This window comes from Triturus cristatus, chromosome 8 (genome assembly GCF_964204655.1).
Source record: "Triturus cristatus chromosome 8, aTriCri1.1, whole genome shotgun sequence".
NCBI lineage: Eukaryota > Metazoa > Chordata > Amphibia > Caudata > Salamandridae > Triturus > Triturus cristatus.
The window spans coordinates 165654699-165663108 of record NC_140591.1 but is presented as its reverse complement, the minus strand read 5'-3'; positions in this window follow the sequence as shown (position 1 = coordinate 165663108).

Here is an 8410-nt window from a genome sequence, read left to right as displayed (position 1 = left end):
CAGAGATTCAAGGTCAGTGAAATTAGTTTTGGAAAAGGTGGATAGAGTGGAAGACGGGGACGTTGCCAGGTTGTTAATGATAGTCTCAATTTTATCAGTAAAAAACTGGGCGAGGCTATCACATAGGGACTGAGAAGGGGGGATGGAGTTTTTGATGCAATCAGGGTGTAAGATCTTGTCCAGAATCTGAAATATGCTTTTTGGACTGTTAGCCGCATTTGTAATGGTGGGGCAGTAGTAGTTCGCTTTACTCTCTGCGATAGCGGATTTGTAGTCCTGGAGTGCCTTCTTCCAGAGGGCTTTGTTGTTGTTACTATATCCGTGTCTCCACTTTCTCTCAGCTTGCTTGCAGGCTGATTTGAGGGTTTTCAAAGAATCGTTATACCAGGGAGCCGAGGCTCTACCTTTCGGTTTACAGAGTTTAAGAGGGGCAGCAGAGTCCGCAAGGGAGGTGATTCTCGAGCTAAAGAGTCTATAGTTATCTTCCACAGAATTGGTAGTGGTGAAACTGTCCTCCACCTCGAAGATTCTGGTGGAGGTGCTGAGTTTTTCTAACGCTTTCCAGTTTCGGTACAGGAATTGTGGAGGCGGGTGAGATTTGGCTTTGCTTGTTGTGGCATTATTGATATAGAATTTGACGAGCGAGTGGTCTGTCCAACTCATAGGCAGGATGTCGCCTATTTGGGTTAGGCCTGGGCTCGAGAAGATAAGATCGAGTCGGTTGCCTGCGGAATGAGTGGGGTCCTTTACCAGTTGTTGGAGGCCTACACTATCACAGGACAGCCGAAGGTTGTCTAGACCTGCGTCCAGGCTGCCATTTGGCCAAAGATTAAAATCTCCTAGAAGTACTAGTTTACTGTGAGAGGTTGCCATGTTGGTGATGGTCGTGAGAAAGGCTTGCTGTTGCAAGAGAGAAAAGGCCCCAGGTGGACGATAGCAGATGATGACCGTAAAAATATCTCCTTGATGGCGATTTATAGACAGACCAAAGAGCTCGATTCCAGGTATCGGGTCAATGTCTAGGATGTTCGTTTGCCACGAAGCTTTGAGAATGACGCCAACACCGCCACCGCGGCCCTTGGGTCTAGGGAGATGAAGAATGTTAAAGTTTAGCGGACAAGCGGCTGCTAGGTCAGTCTCACAGTTTGCGTGTGTCCAGGTCTCAGTTAAAAAGAGTACATCAAGATGGTGTGACTCGATAAGAAGATTGATTTCGGTGGCGTGTTTTAGTAAGGATCTTACGTTCAGGAGGCCTCCTACAGTTAGGTCCTTGTGTGTGAAGTCAGTTAAAGGAAAGGCAGTCTCTTCGAAGGAGAGCTTACCTTCGTACGCATACCCTCGAAGGTCGAGCAAAGCCTCCCGGGTGGAGTCGGGGGATGATGGGCTATGCCGGACAGGGTGTGTGGCGCTAGGCGCGTCCTCGTCGCGGACGAGCGCAGACGAGCTTGCCTTAAGCGCGCCTTCGGCGCGCAATCGGCGTGCCCGCTGCGCTCGTCCGCTGCGCTTCCGACATTGACACATAGTTTATAGTGGTCACGGGTAGCGTGGGAGGGGGGCGTGGCCAACAGGAAGTGGGCGTGGCTGTCGGCTCCCTTCGGCGGACAATGGCGCCAAGAACCGAGTGGTTTGTGAGTCCCAGCAGCTAGTAATCAGCTGTTGTGGGATCAGGAATTGTGCAATCGGCAAGTGTTAAAAACAATACAGTACACAGATAGATTTAAAATTGAATACAGAATACCTCCCGGCTTTCCGCCTCAGGAGTAGCAGCAGTGGAGCAGCGTTCGAGTGCAGCGCGCTCTATTTATGTCTGCGGGGGGGCGTGGCCAACAAGAAGTGGGCGTGGCTGTCGGCTCCCTTCGGCGGACAATGGCGCCAAGAACCGAGTGGTTTGTGAGTCCCAGCAGCTAGTAATCAGCTGTTGTGGGATCAGGAATTGTGCAATCGGCAAGTGTTAAAAACAATACAGTACACAGATAGATTTAAAATTGAATACAGAATACCTCCCGGCTTTCCGCCTCAGGAGTAGCAGCAGTGGAGCAGCGTTCGAGTGCAGCGCGCTCTATTTATGTCTGCGGGGGGGCGTGGCCAACAAGAGTGGGCGTGGCTGTCGGCTCCCTTCGGCGGACAATGGCGCCAAGAACCGAGTGGTTTGTGAGTCCCATCAGCTAGTAATCAGCTGTTGTGGGATCAGGAATTGTGCAATCGGCAAGTGTTAAAAACAATACAGTACACAGATAGATTTAAAATTGAATACAGAATACCTCCCGGCTTTCCGCCTCAGGAGTAGCAGCAGTGGACTACTAATGCCAATCGTAAAAATGCAACTGTAGCCATGTTCGCCATGGAGAAATCTCATACTGCTGAAAACATTTTGGAAGAGTTTAACAGCAAGGTCTTTGAATGGCTGCACCCAAGAGGGCTTAACATTGGTTTTGTTGACACAGACAATGGTAGTAATATAGTTAAGTCCATGCGCACTGGTGGCTATTTCAGGGTCCTGTGTTTGGCGCGCTGCATTAACATCATTGTTCAAGACTTTCTGAAAAAAGACCGAGTCAGCAACTTACTGACCACCTGCAGAAGTATCTGCACACATTTCAGCCATTCCTTTAAAACCCAGAAGCAGCTGTGGATAATTTAACGTGAGCATAGAATGCCAGTCAAAGCACTCATCCAGGAGGTGCCAACACGTTGGAATTCAACTTATTACATGCTTAATCGTCTGTTTGATCAGTACAGACCAATCAATGACTATGTCATGCAAAGACTAGGGGATGCTAGTGCTACTGTGATAGGCATGACCATTGAGATGGACCAATGGAGGCTAGTTAAATGCCTGACAGAGATGCTACTTCCTTTTGAGCTCTTCACACGTGAAGTCAGCAAGGAGAACTGTACTATGGCCCACACTATCCCATTGTTGCACATGCTAGAGCAACAGATAAAGGCCGTGTCTGAATCGTACAAAGGTGTGGAGGAAAGAAAAGAAGCATATGAGTTGGTGAAGAGCTTAGTCCTTCACTTAGCTGAAAATACAAGGGTGCAAACTAGCATTGTGTCATAAAAACATTTCATTTGTGGCACAATTTTGGATCCACGGGACAAATCAGCACTGAACACTAAGACATTAATTCCTTTTTCAGAAGTGGATGTTGCCCAGTACAATATTTGGATAGCTAAGGCAGCCAGTGACTTGGAAAATGAACGGCTGTTAATTAAAGGCCCACTACTCCAACCCACAACAAGTACGGCAGCAGGGCATCCGGCGTTAAAGTTCAACTTCAGAGCCAGAGGGCAGTGCGTTTGGCTCACAGCAGTCACCAACAACAGCAAGAACAGGATCATCAGCCCCAGTAAAATCGGCACAGGATTGGTATCTACAGCAAGGGCTTGTTAGGTCCAGTGCTGATGCAAAGGCAAAAGAGGCCCAGCACAGCGGAGCACCCCTGAGCATTGAGCGGATGGTCCAGACCTATCTGGATGACCCAACAGAGGTCTTCATTGATCAAAACCCATTGGTGTATTGGTATGGGAAAATGCGCCACTGGCTATTGCTCAGCAGGCTGGTGATAAACTCTCTGGCTTGCCCTGTCACAAGTGTCTCTTCAGTGCTGCTGGTGCCAGTGTAACAGCGAAAAGGACCAGTCTCTTGCCCAAAAACTTGGAGAGGTTAACCGTAAACAAAATGAATCAGCACTTTATACTACCGAATTACAAAATACGTGAATCACAGCAGGAAGATGAGGACAGCGACTTAGGTTACGGAAGTAGTGTGTTAGATGATTACCTACTTCTGGTTGAACCACCAGGGTTTGAGGACAAGCTATACTTCCCTGACAACTATGCTTTCGACTTGTTACTTTCTTACTTCCTTATTTACTTTCATTATTTGTGTGTGTCTCTGTCTTTCTGGTTCAAATCACAACAAATCCATCACCGCCGTCTTCTCTTTTTATTCCCATATTTAAGTTGCAGCTATGTGCATTTAAGTCCACTCCTCCAAGTCCTGCTCCATCCTCCACCTGACTCGCCCTAAATCTATTTCCCTCAAGCCAGATGATTGGATGGAGAATAGAATAGTACAAGAAATGTTGCGTCGTCAAGTTCCTCCAAAAGAAGTGGAACATGATGACTATAGCTATCCTCCTTTCTGAGCCGAGCGAGACTGCCCCTTAACCGTAAGATGAGAAGGAACAGGTAATGAATGGCATGCATTGGACGCTGACTCTGAGTGATTGGTGCTTGTGTTGTCGTTGTTTGTTGTGCATGAAGTGAAGTCAAAGTGTTCTAGTATTTAATCTACACACTCAAGTCAATGTTTCCCTTCTTGTTGTATAGTAACAAAATTGTACTTCTACTGCAGGCCGATCCATTGCATTTTTTAATATGGAATCTGGATTCACTCAGTACACTGCAGACTGAGTTGGACAACAACATGATGATGACCACAGTGACATAGTATCTCCACAGTCAGTCAGCAGGATCGGAGATGATTGATGGAATAACACAGGGCGTTTTTCATGTGTGACATAAAAGGTAAACAAGTCAAGAACAACCACAGCAGACCTACATGTCTGTGTAGTGGTGGAGTTGAGTCACGAGTCTCACGACTGTAGTAGTGGTATGACTGACCGCTGTGCATTGATTTAGTTACTTACTTTGGTAAATGCTATGTTGCTGTATATGTGTGCTCTGTCTGGCTCACTCAAAATCTAAGCTAAGTGGAGGTTGGGTGGGCACCGTGGGCCTGCTCTGTCATGTTGCTGTTGTAGGTCAATGCTGGAAACAGACAACAGAGTAGACATGATTTAGCTATGCCGCCTCTGAAAGTGTTGCCATAATGTATACTTTTTTTCCTCCTTGATTTTTCAATATCCCTTTTGTTTTTCCATCTACACTTAGAGGCTGGCCTTTACCTTGTGCTAAACAGAGAAAAACAGCTCACCTACCTATCCGCATCCGGCAGGCAGGCAGTCGCACCTAAGATTGACGGACCATGGAAGGGAGGACCAAGAGGAATGCCGAGATGCAACTCCCCAATTTGACCAGGATCATACAGTAACTTTAGTATCATCATCTTTTAAGAATTTGATACATTTTTTCTCTTCAATCATTATGACTGTGTGTTGTTGTTATTGTTGCTCTTTGCTTCTTGATCCCTACAGCTATTTTTTAAATTTTCTTTGCTAGCTTTAAAAGGAAGCCCGGTACAACAGAATATAAAATGTATGTAATTCGGGTCTCTCTCTCTGAGGGCAGACAGTCAAAGCAAATAGCATAATAATAATTAATAACTGTCTACTAGTCTAGTTAGTAAGTACTACTTATCATTAACCATCAAGTCATCATGATGCATGCATTTCTTTTTTCTCCCTTAACAGATTTATGAATATGATAGTCGTCTGCTAAGATTGTGTGTGTGTTGTTGTCTATGTGTACTGTTTGTTTTTGTCAAACCTTTCCCTCAAATACCCCTTCCCAACCATCCATCAAATCCTAACCCTATTCCCCCAGGCTGTGTGTTTATATTGAGGAGTGACTAAATTAAATTTACACCAATAATTGATCACACACTTGCTGGGGCAGATGTGGTGAAAGCAACACTAATTCAATTTGAAGGCAGTGCGAGGATCTTCTTCTTCTTCTGCTTGCCCACCCATGCTCAGTATATTTGCAAGTCATTTTTTTTCCAAAGGAACATAATCCATCATAATTAATTGCCAGTATCGATTGGATTCATCCTCCTCCTTGTACAGCACTAAAGGTTACGCTTGTGTCGAGTGACTCGACACAACTACAGTTTGTAACTTGTTGTTGCACTAGGCTATCCCCGCCACCATTATGTTTTATTTTACTTTAGCATTGCTAATCAGCATTAATATGGTTTATTGTTTGGCAGTATTCTTGTGTACTGTACTGTACTTCGTTCTACTACTCCTCTCAGAGTCTCTTTCAGGCAAATGACTGTCTCGTTTACTTTTTTTTGCAAATGCTACTGCCAGTGTCTGCTACTATCACCACAACCATGGCATCTTGGGAAACCAAACCATTATCACCATGCAGCCATCGCTGTGCCTAAGTTTAAACATCAATTACACGTAAGAGAAGAAGTTTGGGGGAGGCATAATTAATAATGGAAATTAATTCATTAATTCACACACTCACACCCTTGAGTCCAGTTGCAAGCGGACAGAAAGATTGTGGCGAAAAAACTACGCAACGGCTGATAAAATGGACCTTAAATCAACAATTGCAATTTATAAACAATATCTCCTGGAAGCCAAGAGAGATTATTTCTCACACCAAATCTCTAAAGCCAAATCTGATTCGAAGGAGCTCTTTAAAACTGTTATTAAACTCTCAAACCCCAGGACGCCCAACGGTCCAATCGCACCTAACTTCTGCAATACAGTCGCTGCATTCTTCAAATCTAAAGTGGAAACCATCTTTTCTTCTCTATCAGACATGGTCAACAAAAAGCATGAGGATTTAGATACCAACATCCCCTCTTCCTCGGCCAATACCCTGGATCACTTCACTCCGTTGAACTTAGAGGAAACAAAGAATCTCATGAATAATATTAAATCAGGCGCGCCCAGCGATCCTTGTCCCACCTGGATTATCAAACAGTTTGCAGATACCACTTGCAGGGTTCTAACACCCCTCTTCAACAACATATTTCAAACTGCCACTTTCCCCACTCCCTGGAAAAATGCCTCAGTACTTCCTCTTTTAAAGAAACAATCCCTGGACCCTAAAGATCCCTCTAACTATCGCCCCATCTCCAGACTTCCTCTACCAGCCAAAATGCTTGAAAGAGCTATGAATAAGCAACTCAGCGATTTTCTTCAGCTGAATGATTCATTGGATCACTCACAATTTGGCTTCAGATCTTATCATAGCACTGAGCTGGCGCTCATTAAATCGACGGAGGAGATCAGAGAAATTATGGACAAAGGAGGAAGTGCCATGCTAATCCTCTTAGATTTATCCGCGGCCTTTGACACCGTACATCACAAAATTTTGCTTAATCGGTTGTCAAAGATCGGGATAACAGGACAAGCTTGGAGGCTCCTTGAGTCCTTTTTAAAGGATAGACTTCAAACAGTCGAATTAAATGACACTACATCAGAAGCTTTCTCTCTGCCCTGTGGGGTGCCGCAGGGCTCTTCATTGAGCCCCACTCTTTTTAATATTTATGTGGCCCCCCTGGCTGACATTATCAGATCATTTGGTTTCCAGCTTACCTCCTATGCTGACGACACGCAAATTGTGCTGTCGGTCAGGGAGGGAGCTGAAAACGAAACAGGTAATCGCTTTTCGAAATGCATGCTATCCATTTGCCTTAAGCTGAACTCTGCCAAAACAGAAGTGGTGAGGTTTGGAAATAACCCTCGGATGTGGACTCCTGATTGGTGGCCAGACTCATTAGGGCTTTGCCCCACTCCATGTAGGAAGGCAAAAAACTTGGGAGTGGTGGTTGACGAAAAACTTAGCATGGGGGACCAGGTGAGCAGGGTCACTTCAGGCTGTTCCTTGGTACTCAGAATGATTAGGAAAATCAGGTCCTATCTTACTGAAGGGTGTCTCCGCACTGTAGTGACTGCACTTATACTATCTCGACTCGATTATTGCAATAGTCTCTATATCAACATGCAGTCACAACATCAAAACAGGCTGCAAGTCATCCAAAACGCTGCAGCCAGACTCCTGACTCGGACTCCTAGATGGGTATCAGTCAAAGAGGAGCTGAAGAGACTGCACTGGCTTCCTATCCACCTGAGAGCCAAGTTCAAGGCTTCGTGCATTGTGTTCAGAGCCTTGAACGGGACAGCTCCTGAATTTCTCAAAAATAAGTTTTCCTGGTACACTCCATGTAGAATGCTCAGATCTTCTGGAGCCAAGCTAGTGAAAATTCCTTGCATAAAAAAGGTAAACTGGGGAGGAAGGAGTTTTACCTACGGGGCAGCTAAAGTCTGGAATGAACTTCCGTTCATGCTGAGAAATGCAGCAGATCTCACCTCCTTCAGGAAGAACCTTAAAACTTGTTTTTTCTCTCAGTTCTAATCCCCCACTCCAGTGCAGGCTATCAGTGTTTAGCGCCAGGACACCGCAAGGTAATCGTGCGCTCTGTAAACTCTAATAACATAACATAACAGAATGCATAGACTAGGAGGAGAGACTAGTAGGACAAGTCACTCAGTGAGGGTACTGCATCTAGCTGTTCTTGTGTTACAAAAAAACGTCAGATTATTTAAATCAGACACTGGCTGCGGTCCTGCAGCAGCAAAGTAAACCATGTGACGTAAAAGAGTAACCCCCCCACAAAACATTTACATCACATGTAATGTTTAAGTATAAATATAATTTAATCCCCTAACAAAAATAAACTGTGTAAAAAATAATCCCA